General features: G+C 39.2%; 1 long non-coding RNA gene across 1 annotated transcript in view; it reads right to left on the bottom strand.

Annotated features, from left to right (window-relative positions):
* Positions 1–3,160: 3,160 nt before the first annotated feature.
* The window catches only part of LOC134733473 (uncharacterized), a 334,015-nt gene continuing 322,670 nt past the window's right edge, over positions 3,161–14,505 (bottom strand). The window contains exon 3 of the long non-coding RNA XR_010116957.1: positions 3,161–3,719. This is a non-coding gene — a long non-coding RNA (uncharacterized lncRNA). The remainder of the gene's footprint in view (positions 3,720–14,505) is intronic.

Genomic DNA, 14,505 nt, shown 5'->3' with positions numbered 1-14,505 from the left:
GTGCCACTGCAACCCACACTGTTCCCTGTTACCTAAGCTAGGAAACTAGGCATCCTGCTTGCCTCTTCCTTCTCTCTTATTCTCTTCACTTAGAGGCTCTGTTGATTCTTTGTCCTAAATAGGTTTAAAGCCTAGTCTCCTTAAGTCTCAATGTTTACTGTATCTATTACTTAAATGCCATTTGTTATGGGTCTGTCTCCATCTCTCCATCTATCAATATGTTTTTCATTTGACCATCCTGGAGGATTACTTTACATGCAAAGAAGCACTGTAACTCTCCTGTCAAACAATGAATCAGTCTTCACCACCAGTAGAATAAAGTCTAACAGCATTGTACAGTAGAATGAAGAGTAAAGTAGAATAAAGTGAAATAAAGTCTACACGTGACAGAATCCTTTATTACTTCCTACTTTACCTTCCCACTCCCCTGCTCATCCCCGCTCATCCACCCTCTGCTTTTCACTTTATGCTCCCCAAATTCACTGCTTATTATACACACTCTGTAGACCAAGGTCATTTCTTGCTCTCTCCTCCTTTTTCTTGTATTATTCCATCTCAGCACCTCCTTTGTCTTTCCACCTAAAAACAAACAAATAAATGAAAAAAACCCAGCATTTTTTCTTGCCAACTCCTTCTTATTTTTCAAAATTCAGTTCAGGGGATTTTTTTTCTGATATGTTTTCCGTGAGCCTCTTTACTTTCCAGAACAGGCTGGATGCTCACTTTTCTGTTCTTGCGACACATGAGAATTCCATGTTTTCATAGATCATATTGAGCTGTATTATCTCTCTCTAATAGTCAAATATCTTGTAAAGCAGGGCAATGTTTTCTTTGTTGTTGATTTTCCTAATACTTAACAAAGTGCCTATCAAAGAACAGGCACTCAATAATATTAAGTTAAATAATACACCTTAAATAAACAAATTGATCTGATTTAATTCATACTAAAAGGGATGAAAGAGAGAGATTTGAGGGAAAAAAGCCTATCCATAAATTCTCAGTGACAACATAATTCATTTTGTGACCTGGAGATTAGAGAATGTCCTGGTCCTCATCTTTTAAAAAAATTTCTTCTCTGTAGTCAGGAGGGATGGATAATACATTTGTTTGTGACACTGACAAAGCATTTGAAAGATGGATTGTGCAGATTCCTACAATGGGGACCGTAAAGGCTAGGTTGAAGTACTTAAAAGTCTAAAACTATCTGTACGAGCTTCAGAAGCAAGAACAGGAGCTTTTGCTCAATAAAAAGGTAGTTTATTGAAAAGAGAAGAGGAAGAAGAGAGGTTTCCCCAGAGATAACCATAGTTGGCTCATTTGTCTCATGGTAGGTAGGGGAGCCTTTCTTGCTCCTGGCTCATTGACTACCTAAAGTAATCAACCTTTCACCCTCTTAGGACTACTGGTGAAGCCTTACCACTGCTAATACTTTTTCAGATTGAAGTGTTGTGCCATAATACTAGCCAATTACAGCCTCACCATTGTGGTTCTGTTTTTTTTTGTTTGTTTGTTTGTTTTTTGACACAGAGTTTCGCTCTCATTGCCCAGGCTGGAGTGCAATGGCGCCACCTCGGCTCACTGCAACCTCTGCCTCCCGGGTTCAAGTGATTCTCCTGCCTCAGGATCCTGAGTAGCTGGGACTACTGGCGCCCACCACAATGCCTGGCTAATTTTTTGTATTTTTAGTAGAGATGGAGTTTCACCATGTTGGCCAGGCTGGTCTCAAACTCCTGACCTCATGTGATCCACCGGCCTCAGCCTCCCAAACTGCTGGGATTACAGGCATAAGCCACTGCACCTGGGCACCACTGTGGTCCTTAAAACTAATCTATGCCACATATTTGGCTTTCTGATCCATTTATAGTCTGAAAATGGTATATCTTTTTTATTTTATTTTATTTTTTTTGAGACAGGGTCTTGCTGTGTCACCCAGGCTGACCTGCAGTGGCCCGATCATAGCTCATGGCAGCCTCGACCCTCCTGGGACTACAGATGTGTCCCCAAGCCTAGCTAATTTTAAATTTTTTCGTAGAGACAGAGGTCTCACTATGTTGCCCAGGCTTGTCTTGAACTCCTGGACTTAAGTGATCCTTCTGCCTTAGCCTTCCAAAGTGCTGGGATTACAGGCATGAGCCACACAGCACCTGGCCCATCTTTTATCTCAAAACCCACTCAAAAATCTCTCTAGTTATTTCATGGAACTTCCATACTTCTTACCATTCACTGTATGGTAATACACCTGGTCTTATTGAGTGTTGGAAAGACTTCCCCAAAACTTGACTCAAAAAGGTTTCTGAAACTATCTATCTCAACTTCACCTGGTCTACACACCTTAGTAAGGCAGTTTGGCCACTAAGTGTGGCTATCCCAAAAAAGGGGTCATCTCTTATAGCCTGCTTCCTGGGGCATGGTCAAGATGAAAGAGGTGGGAAGTTACATAGGCCTCTTTTAAAAATTCAGAATTCCATCTTGACGATTCTTGAGCATGTTGCAACTTTCTTTCCCTGAACAGAGAGCCCTAGTCTGCTTGACTGATACACTCTCTGAATTACAGTCCAGTCAAAAGGGGAGATAGGATATTCAACCTTAATTATGGTTAAGTTTTATAAAAATGTCATGTTCCTCTTACTCCTGATCCTTCCAGAAAAAAAGTCTGAGTGCAAGTAAGGAATAAGTAGAATAAAAAGGTACAGCTATAGCTACTGGAATGGTATACATCAATATTGTGGAAGTGAAGAAAAAGCAACTATCCTAATTCCTGAGGAGGGCATACTTTAGACCTAGGGATATATGAGGAAGGGTGGGATGTTAATAATCCTTGTCTCTTCAAGAAACACTGCTAAAACTTTCTTTTGGTGTGTTGATATCCCAAATTGTTGCAAGTGTCTTGAATTTCGCTGACTGTTAGGTCTATGCCCCCTTACCAGGTATGGTCTGGTAAGTCTAGCAGAAATAGCAATGCATGCCCCCAACTTCTGTACTCTCAGTGAAAAATACTGTCAATATTTCTAGTTACCCTCCCTGTCCAATGATCAGTTATTCCATGGAGAGTATAAATGCTGGTGGCATGAACAAACAGAACAGGTTGGGCTGACTCTCTTCAGGCAGTGCCTCAGAAAGAAAAGATTTAACTAAGAATCCTAAAAGTGACCCACTGAAATACTATGTTAGAGGCATCAACCTGTGCTCTTGACCAATAAAAATCCCACTTGGTGGGTCACAACACTTTTAAATAACACTTTTCTTCTTCAACTTTTATTTTAATTTCAGGTGTACATGTGCAGGATGTGCAGGTTTGTTACAGAGGTAAATGTGTGCCACGGTGGTTTGCTGCACAGATCATCCCATCACCTAGGTATAATATTAAGCCCAGCATCCATTAGCTATTCTTCTTGGTGCTCCCCCTCCCACCACCTGCCCAACACCCACATGGATCTGTAGGGAGAAACAATAACATTTTATTTTCTATGGGCACCGTGTCTACCCTTGAGATCGTACTTGCATAAAAGTCAGATGATATCTTCCCTCCATCCTAAAGACACAGTAATTGCCCCTTACAGGGGTGGTCATAAGTGACCTGAAATTGTTTAACAAAATGATTTCTACCAGTAAATCATTTAAACCTTAGATGACTTCAGAGATCTCTGCAAAATGAGGGTTCCTTTGGCTACTTGAAGAAGCTTTCTGGAAGAATAACTGGCTTACTGTTTTTGTAGATCCTGCAAAAAAAAAAAAAAAAAAGTAGGTTTTTCCATAATGAGCATCATCCATTTAAAAAGTTGGCATGAAGTTTTTTCTTAACTTTAGGTAAAGTGATCGATGACACCAAATATGAAATGGAAAGGCATTCAGGGCAATGCCAATTCATTAGTCAAGGTTGTTAAGGATGATGGGATTGCCTTAGACTTCCACCTTTCAGACCAAAGCAGAATCTGTGTCATCACTAATCATAGATTACTAGCTAAGGCCAAGTAGAAATGTCAATACAACAACTTAAGGAGAAAGCAAGCTGATTTTTAAAGATAGATGCTCATGTTTTATGGAATTTGTTAGGTGGTTGAGTATCCCCCTATCGTGGGGATAGGGAGGGAGGAGACATGTTTGAGGTTAATACTCCAGATTGACCTCATCTTGCTAATTGGAGTCCTATTCATAGTAATCTTAATTAAATACTGTATGAGACAAATTGAATGGAGTTGATCTCACCCATCAGTTAGATTAATCAAAGTAGCTAAAGTAGTGATGAACTCATGGGGGAAATTAAGTAGTCGACAAGATGATACAGAAATGAAGGAAGAGTAGATCTTGTTGACAGACAATTCTCTATGGGTCTCTTGTATTTCTACATATCTTGTAAGCAATGATACTAACATCTTTGTTTTGAACCACCTTTTCAAGGCTCTTCCTATATTAATAATGTCTCCCTCCAGGACAAAGGTCAGGCAGGTTTGTTTAGAGACCACTATAAAAGATTTGGGCTTCCAAAGCTCAAAGTTTCTTTCCTATGATGCAACTGCCGCATATGCAGGCATCACCTGACACTTTTCACATCACCCTGTGGTAATTGAGACTTAAGAACTGGTCAAGAAAATCATGACACTCTGGCTATACTGCCATTGCTGTGAGTATCACTCCATCCTTTGTATTAGACCCAAGAGTCTCATATCTTTCACAGTATCTGTAAAACTGTAACAGGATAACATCCTGATTTGTAAGTAGGGAAATATTTTAGACCCTCAGCAGTTCTTAACAGTTTATAAAATTTCATACCATTCATAGTTTCTGATAAAAGTATTTTTAAGGAACGCTTGTTTGAAGGCTTTGGAATGCTACTAAGATTGTGAAAAATTTCAGGCCCAAGATCTAAGAAAGGAGACCCTGGAGAAGTGAAACCAGTATTTTAGTACTTTTCCCTTTGGGATGGTTTCTGATCCATTTGCCTTAGTTCAACACCTTAAGGAAAAACAGAATAAAATTAATTTATCTTCAATGTAGTGGTACATGTAAGTGTTTTAACATATCCTCCATGAATGTCCTCAGGCATCTCTCTTTTGATTTCTCATTCTCTTCCTTCAGTAGTTCTTCATAGGAAATGATTTGGAGTCCATTCTCTCTATCCTGCTTTGTCCTTCCTGAAGTAAGTTCCAGTTTGTCAATATCTTATGCAGAATGTGGCATTCAGAAATGAGGACAATTCTTCTAGTGAAATAGTTGATGCTTATGTAAGTATAACAATGTGTTACTGGTGAAATGAATCAACATAGTAAATTCTGCTATAAACATACAACAAAATATCAAGCAATAATAAAAATGGTATTATCAAAGAATCTCTCCCTCTCTTTTTCTCTTTACTGGGTTGTATAATGCTCCCCTTTCTCCCCCAAACCCCTGCCCCCAATCCATGTTTACTTGGAACTTAAGAATGTGATTTTATTTGGAAATAGGGTCTTTGTAGATATAATTAGTTAAGATCAGGTCATACTGGATTAGGGTGGGCCCTAAATACAATCATTGGTATCCCTTTAAGAAGGCCATGTGAAGATACATAACCACAGGGAGAATGCCACATGATGACAGAGACAGAGACAGAAGTGATGTGTCTATAAGCTAAGGAGTGCCAAAGATTTCTGGCAACCATCAGAAGCTAGTGAGAGACAAGGAAGGATTCTGCCAACATTTCATTTTGAACTTCTGGCCTCTAGAATGGTGACAGAATACATTTTGTTGTTTTAAGCCAACCAGTTAATGGTAATTTGTTGTGGCAGGTCTGGGAATCAAATGTATCTATCTATATTAAATTTGTATTGCTGCTTTAAAAATTATCAGAGACTACTGGCTCAAGATAACATAAATTTATTACATGACAGTTCTAGAAGTCAGAAGTTCAAATACATTGGGAAGACTGCCTGCCTGTCAGAGCCTCTAGAAGAGAATCTGTCCCTTGCCTTTCCCAGCTTCTAGCGGCTTCCCTCATTCCTTAATTCATGACCCCGTTAGCATCAGTCTAAACTCTGCTTCTGTCTTCGCATCCCCTTCTCTGATTTTGACCCTTCTGCCTGCCTCTTATAAGGACTTTTGTGATTAGATGGGGCCTACCCAATGCAATCCAGGATTTTCTTTTCCTTCCTCCCTTCCTCCCTCCTCCCCTCCCTTTATTCCTTTTTGACTGAGTCTCACCCTGTCCCGCAGGCTGGAGTGCAGTTGTGTCATCTTGGCTCACTGCAATCTCCACCTCCTGGGTTCAAGAGATTCTCATGCCTCGGCCTCCTGAGTAGCTGGGATTACAAGCATGTGTCACCAAACCCAGCTAATTCTTGTATTTTTAGTAGAGACAGGGTTTCACCATGTTAGCCAGGCTGGTCTCGAACTCCTGACCTCAAGTGATTCACTCACCTTGGCCTCCCAAAGTGCTAGGATTACAAGGGTGAGCCACCATGCCCAGCCCAGGATTATTTCCAAGTCAGGCTCTCACTCACATCTGCCATACCTCTTTGACCATATAAGGTAACATATGGGGATGAAACATGAAAATCTTTTCGAAGTCATATCTATCTATCTGTCTGTCTGTCTGTCTGTCTGTCTGTCTGTCTGTCTGTGTCTGTCTATCCATCCACATATCTATCATCTGTCTATTATACATATATCTCTATCTAGCTAGCTATTTGTACACATGCATATGAGAATGAGAATGATAGTAGGAAGGCAACATCCCTAAATGACAAAGTGATTATTCCTGTATAAGTTGTTTTTATTTATGTTTTTAGTAAATACATAAAATATATGTTGTGCCATTTTACATGCCATACATGAAATAATGTTGCATCAGCATCCTGAATACTAATTAAAATGTTGATCTGAATGCCACAGAGAGTAATCAATATACTTGTTGACTTACGATTACACTTGCATAAGTTTAAGGTCTAGTCAGGGGCCTAGACTTTGGAAATGATGCTTAGGCTATGGATTGGGAGACATGCTTTCCAGTCAGAAAGTTCAGCATCTCCCTTTGATTCAGTTTCATTGGATAAATTTGTTCAGTTTTACTGGACAGCTGATTTGTCTTTTGCTCATTTCACCAGAGCATTGATATCTGCTTGGTGTCAGACATTCTTCTTTCAGACACAGGGCATGCAGACATGACTAACAGGTTATTCCCTCACTCTAGGAGCACATAGTCTAGAGGGGAGACAGATGGAGAGCCAAGATTATAGCATAATATAGTAAGTTTTGCAATAGATGTAGCAGTATGAAAGCATCAGTGTTCACATGTCAGGGCACTGACGGAGATTTAGTGATGAATGAGTGATGTTAGGTTTATTTTAAGTGAAAAGAAAACTAAAAAGTCTCAAAGGCATGAAAACATTTCTAGAGCCATAATGATGACTCCTAGAACTGCCAAAGCTTTAGGAGAGCCCAAATGCCACAATTCACTAGTTAGACACACACGTAAAGGGTAAGCCATTTCCTGGGCTATTTTCTCAAAACTGGGACTTGCCCAAGGGCTCCTCCTCCTAGACCTTCTCCCTAACTTTCCTGTGGTTAGTGATTGAGAAGCATTTCTTTCTCAAGGTGTCTGCAGGGGAAGAACAAATTGGCAAAGGGTCAAGTATCACACCTGTTTGGTTATGCCTCATGTGGACCTGGTTCTCAGAGGAGCTGTTAATGCAGCAAGTATTGATGCCTGGGATTACAAATCCTCCTCTACTTCACGGGGCATCTTTCCACCCCTGGGGCTTCCTCTCCACCTGCTGAAAGCATGTGAAGTTCCCTGGTACAGGTGCAGCTCGGCATGTTGAAGGAAGTGACCCATGTATCCTAAATCTTTGAATGTATGTCCAGAGTCAATTGAAGATTCAGGAAAATACATGCTACTCATTTGCCTCTGTTGTGCAGCATAGTAGTTAATCAGGAACTAGACTGCCTGGGTTCAAATCCTAACTTGGGCATGTTTATTAGTCTCTTTATGCTTTGGTTCTAGTATAAACTAGCAATAGGATTGCTATGAAGATTAGATCATTCAATGCATGTTAAGTGATTAGCAGAATGTTTGGCAGAAAAAATACCCAATACAGACAATCTCTAAACTTTCTAATATTCAATCCTTTATTCATTAAATCTGGGCTGAATGATGTTTCTTCCTGGATGGCCGTGTTGCTGACCATGAAGGTGGCAGACATTTTTAGCCCCGGGGTGGGGTGGGATGTCACAGACAACCAATTTCACATTGTGGGGGAGCCAATCAGCAACATAGCTGCTGTGCTTTCTTTGGATGTTAAACATTTGCTTGTCCATCTCTTTCATGGATATGTGGACCCTGAAAATGGCAGCCATCATCATTAGGTAGCAATCATGGTGGGGGTTGCAAGAAGCCATCATATTCTTGGCGTGAAACTTCTGCTGGGTGAGCTCCGCCACCATCAGGGCTAGCCAGTTATTCCAGCATCATTTATTGAATAGGGAGTCCTTTCCCCATAACTTGTTTTTGTCAGCCTTGTCAAAGATCTGACAGTTTTAAGCGTGCAGCTTTGTTCCTGAGTTTCCTAATCTGTTTCATTGGTTTATGTGTCTTTTGTGCCAGTCTCAAGCTGTTTTGGTTACTGTGGATTTATAGTATACTTTGAAGCCAGGTAGTGTGATGCCTCTGGCTTTGTTATTTTTGCTTAGGATTACTTTGGCTATTTGGGCTCCTTTTTGGTTCCATGTGATTTGTAGAGTGGTTTTCTCTAATTGAATAACACTTATGTTTTCTATTTAAAGCTTTGTTTGACATTTAAGTCTTTAAACCATCTGAAATGGTCTGGCTCTGTGTCCCCACCCAAATCTCATCTTGAATTGTAATCCAAATTGTAATCTCCGCATGTTGAGGGAGGGACCTTATGGCAGGTGATTAGATCATGGGGGCAGTTCCCCCATGTTGTTCTTGTGATAGTGAGTGAGTTTTCACGAGATCTGATGATTTTATAAGGGACATTCCTCCCTTCACTCTGCACTTCTCTCTCCTGCCACCATGTGAAGAAGGAAGTGTTTGCTTCCCCTTCTGCCATGATTGTAAGATTCCTGAGGCCTCTGCAGCCATGCAGAACTGTGAGTCAATTAAACCTCTTTCCTTTATAAATTACCCAGTCTTGGGTATTTCCTTATATCAATGAGAGAACAAACTAATACACCATCTGACATTGATTTTTGTAGGTGGCATGAGGTAGTCTATTGTTCCTGTATTTGCATCAACATTTTTTTAATCAGCTCCACCTCCATTTAAAAAAATTTTTTTTAAATTATACTTTAAGTTCTGGGATACATGTGCAGAACGTGCAGGTTTGTTACATAGGTATACACGCGCCATGGTGGTTTGCTGCACCCATCAACCAGTCATCTACATTTCTCCTAATGCTATCCCTCCCCTAGCTCCCCACCTCCTGACAGGCCCTGCTGTGTGATGTTCCCCTCCCTGTGTCCATGTGTTCTCACTGTTCAACTCTTACTTATGAGTGAGAACATGTGGTATTTGGTTTTCTGTTCTTGTGTTAGTTTACTGAGAATGATGGTTTCCAGCTTCATCCATGTCCCTGGAAAGGACATGAACTCATCAATTTTGATGGCTGCATACTATTCCATGGTGCATATGTGCCACATTTTCTTTATCCAGTCTATCATTGATGGCATTTGGGTTGGTTCCAAGTCTTTGCTATTGTAAACAGTGCCACAATAAACATACATGTGCATGTGTCTTTATAGTAGAATGATTTATAATCCTTTGGGTATATGCCCAGTAATGGGCTTGCTGGGTCAAATGGTATTTCTGGTTCTAGATCCTTGAGGAATCACCACACTATCTTCCACAATGGTTGAACTAATTTACACTCCCACTAACAGAGTTGGTGTTCCTATTTCTCTACATCCTTTGCAGCATCTGTTGTTTCCTGACTTTTCAATGATCGCCATTCTAACTGGCATGAGATGGTATCTCATTGTGGTTTTGATTTGCATTTCTCTAATGACCAGTGATGATGAGCTTTTTCTTCATATGTTTGTTGGCCACATAAATGTCTTTTTGTGAGAATTGTCTGTTCATATCCTCTACCCACTTTTTGATGGGGTTGTTTGTTTTTTTCTTGTAAATTTGTTTAAGTTCTTTGTAGATTCTGGATATTAGCCTTTTGTCAGATGGATAGATTGCAAAAACTTTCTCCCATTCTGTAAGTTGCCTGTTCACTCTGATGACAGTTTCTTTTGCTGTGCAGAAGCTCTTTAGTTTAATTGGATCCCACTTGTCAATTTTGGCTTTTGTTGCCATTGCTTTTGGTGTTTTAGTCATGAAATCTTTGCCCATGCCTATGTCCTGAATGGTATTGCCTAGGGTTTCTTCTAGGGTTTTTATGGTTTTAGGTCTTAGGTTTAAGTCTTTAATCCATCTTGAGTTAATCATTTGGATTTTGTTATATAAGGCATCCAAGTTAATAAGATAATCCTAATTTGTATTGTTCATTTACATAAATCGAGGTGCTGTGATATTAAGTTAGTGCTAGGATAGCATTTAGAAATCAAATTGTTGCATGTCTTGCATTCATTTACTCACCTATTCATTTGTCAAATATATATTTTTCACCTGTTATATATATGCAAGTATCTGTGTTAGATGCCAGGAGAATGCACAAGTGAAGCACACCCTGTCTTTAAATAGTCAGATAAGGAATCAAGTAGGTAATTAAATGACTGTCATTCAAAACAGAAATTAGTAAGTACCATAGGAAGAATACAAACAAGATTCTTTAAGGGAGAGAGATACAGAGAGAAAAACAGAAATATTTCATATCTTGACCAGGAAATCAGAGAAGAAATTTGATAAAGTATTTTATATAGGTAGGTCCAGAGGGGAGTAGGTGAGCTGGCTTTTCATAGAATGTGGTAAGTCATTCTGTAGAAGGCTTGAGAAAGTAACTATGGGTAATTACATTGCAGGGAGAGGCTGAAGCTTAATTATGGAGTGCCTCATATCACAAGCTAAGAATTTAAATTTCATCCTATGGTCCACAGAGAAGAGAGCCTCTGAAGTTATCTATATAGGGTAGTTGAATGATACGAGTTGTGTTCTAACAGAAAATATTTCAAAAACCTTTTAAATCTGCACAGTTGTAGACTGGATATCACTTCAAAAAGTGAGAGCTTCTTCCAAATCACATTCTATGTACATTCTGGTTCCCTAACCTGAGGTCTGTCCCTGATTCTGATCTGGCACTTTTGTGGCAGTTTGTGTTTGATGATTGCAATTTGTTCAACTTTATCTAATATTCTTCTAATCTCCTGCCTGCCACTGAAATTGATGTGTTTGGTCACGTTTCACAAATGAAGAAGTCAAAATTCTGTGAACTAGTGTGGTCCCTGCTGTCTTCCATGTGGGCAGAGTGAAAATTGGATTTTGCTACCAAAAAACAGGGCAAGCAGCTGCTGAGCCCCAGGGGACCATACAACCTGCCAGAATCTTTGCTTCTCTCAATCTAAGCATGGCCAAGACCACTTTTTAAATTCTGTGTGAGATCGACTATGCATGAAATTCAATAGTTTCCAAAGATAAATCTGGTTATCATGACCAAATACATCCAAGACTAAGAGAATAAGAATGGATCTTTTTTAAATCAATAATTTTAAGCAAATTACAAAATATAACTCCTTCAAAAGTTACCTCAATTAAACACCCTTTTGTCACAGCCTTTCTCAGAGTGATGATTCATCAGTGATCACTCACGTCAGTGAGTTTCTTGACCAAGTTAGGAAGAAATAACAGATACAGTGTGAGATTGCAAAATCCATTTCTTCCTGATAAATGCACTGAGTTTTCACTTACTTATCCAGGTTATGTAACAACAGGCAAAATATGTTGAGCTCTTTGGTTTCCAAGGAGAAAGAAACACAAGCATTTCACTCTTGCATGACAAGCTCACATAAACATATGAACACACACAAATATGTGCAAACACACACACACATAGACACACATATATATACATAATGCATACACAACCTTCACACATTTGTATATTATTTTGAAACACATTGCAACAAAACTTACATGTGTAATTTTGTATACATATACCCTTATGTAAATAAACAGATAATAGGCACACACATGAGGCACATACATGCAGACACATATGAAGGCAAGTAGAGTAGAAATATAGCATAAATACATAATGCATTCCTATGAAGTTTTAAAAGAAGACAAGGAGGGTATGTAACATTATGTAACATTAAAAATGAATAAGATTAAAAATGAACGTGTAATCACTTTGCTAATAACTGCAAAAGCATTAATGAACAGGTTGATATAAGGGGATCTGTTAAACTCATATAAATACTTTGAAGGAGTTTCTTGGTCTAACATTGACTATAAAAATTATTTGATTAAGAATACAGTACATAATCTCTGTATCAGTTTAGTGGGATAACGTATTGTGACAACATCAATTTAAGGGTCTGGTGAAAATAATGAAGGTGAGAAAGATGCAGGCTGGTGACCATTGACTATGAGACCTGGCATTAAAAGACTGAAACCTCAAAAATATTGAACTTTCAGAAAGTCTGTCCAATTCTCTATGAAATATCAAAATTGCTAACTGTAAAGAAGAATATGAAAACAATAATGACTGATTATCATCTTACAACTTTCATTGTGATGAGTAAATGTGGGAGAGTGATGTGCTCTGAAGAATATGAGCAATAGTTTTCCCATGTTGAAATAGTTGGCAAGTTCTCCTCCACTCTATGCTATAGTAACAAAAATAGTTCAGGTTTTGCATAACATGCAGAAGAGAGGGAGATAAGATTATGGCAACATTAATCTTGACCCTATGGTGCACTGGGCTGTGTTCAAGGTGCTTTCATACGTTACCTTATGATAATTTTTTTTTTTTTTTTTGAGATGGAGCTTCTCTCTTGTTGCACAGGCTGGAGTACAATGGCATGATATCCACTCACTGCAACCTCTGCCTCCCGGGTTCAAGCAATTCTCCTGCCTCAGCCTCCCCAGTAGCTGAGATTACAGGCATGTGCTGCCATGCCCAGCTAATTTTGTATTTTTAGTAGAGATGGGGTTTCTCCATGTTGGTCAGGCTGGTCTCGAACTCCCAACCACAGGTGATCTGCCCGCCTTGGCCTCCCAAAGTGCTGGGATTACAGGTGTGAGCCACAGCACCTGCCCTCATGATATTTTTGAGATCTAATTTCTATACTCATACATAGTTCTTCTTTAAAAGATAATTTAATATAAACTCAGAAATTTTGAAATCTGTCACTCTCCTTCCACTCTGTCTGGACAGATTTTCTTTTTCAATAGCAATTGAATGATGCTATTTCCCCTGTGTTTAAACAAATATGTCTTCACTTACAGTGCCCTGTGGTAGAGGTAAAAAGCATAAAAGATATGCATCTTTCTGGTTTATATATCTTCAGGAATTTTGAGTTTTGGCATGGGGTACTCTGGAAGCTAGTCTTGGCCTATTTGGAATCTCTAAGTTTCCAATCTAAGGACAAAGACCACAATAGTAACATGCATTACATATATAAGATTCTCACTGCTCCCTATTCTCCATATAGTTCTGGGACGTTACAGTCTTCTGCTGAGAGGTGGATGAAATTAATGGCAAAGCATTTGGGGAGTTATTGGCATTGGGAGTTTATATGTATGAAAACTTTTATGAGTGAGAATTGGTCGGGGGCAGTGAGTAATCCCAAAGGATAGAGAAATGGGAAAATGCTAATTACATTTCTTTGGATTTGGCCAAAGATTCTTATTCTAACAGAAAGTAAAATTCCATCATTGTAGAAAGGGAAAGTGGGAATTTAATTTAATCTAATAATTATTCCATTGGATATAAGCAGAAAGACTAAAATTATCCCAACTTCTCAAGAGGAGAAATGTTGAACAAATCCATAGAAGAGATGATGTGTCAGTCCATAGAAAGGCTATGCTAGGCACCCACTGGGAGATAAGGAAGGAATCAGAAGACTTAGTCCAACCTGTTAAGAAGCTTATGGTATGGTTCAGGGGACAGCAGAAGGTATTTCAGACAACCAGTGAATGCTTTAGAAGCTCTGGAAAACAGGAGAGAAATCCTGGGTAGGCTGGGAAGGTTTGCTGGAGGATGTAAAAACTGGGAATAGAACAGTGGGCAGGATTGATCAGAGATAAGTAAGCAGAACCTAGAATGTTCCTAAGAAAATGAGGGGGGGGGGCATTTTGCCTGGCTCCAATATCAGTTTGGGAGTATTTGAAAATACAAAAATAACAATGTGTATTGTGCATCAGTTATGCACCAGTTTCATATGAGGCACTGCAAGGTTTGTTTTACATATTATGCTGCATAATCCTCACAACAACTCTATGAAAACATAAGCTATTATTCTCACAACGCATTGAAAACGTGATGCTTCCTGGGTTTAGTGGCTCACACCTGTAATCTCATCACTTTGTAAGGCCAAGACAGGAGGATCCCTTGAGTCCAGGAGTTC

This window comes from Symphalangus syndactylus, chromosome 18 (genome assembly GCF_028878055.3).
Source record: "Symphalangus syndactylus isolate Jambi chromosome 18, NHGRI_mSymSyn1-v2.1_pri, whole genome shotgun sequence".
In the NCBI taxonomy this organism is placed as follows: Eukaryota; Metazoa; Chordata; class Mammalia; order Primates; family Hylobatidae; genus Symphalangus; species Symphalangus syndactylus.
Note: the sequence above shows the minus strand (reverse complement) of the source record. Positions and strands in the feature narration are given on the sequence as shown.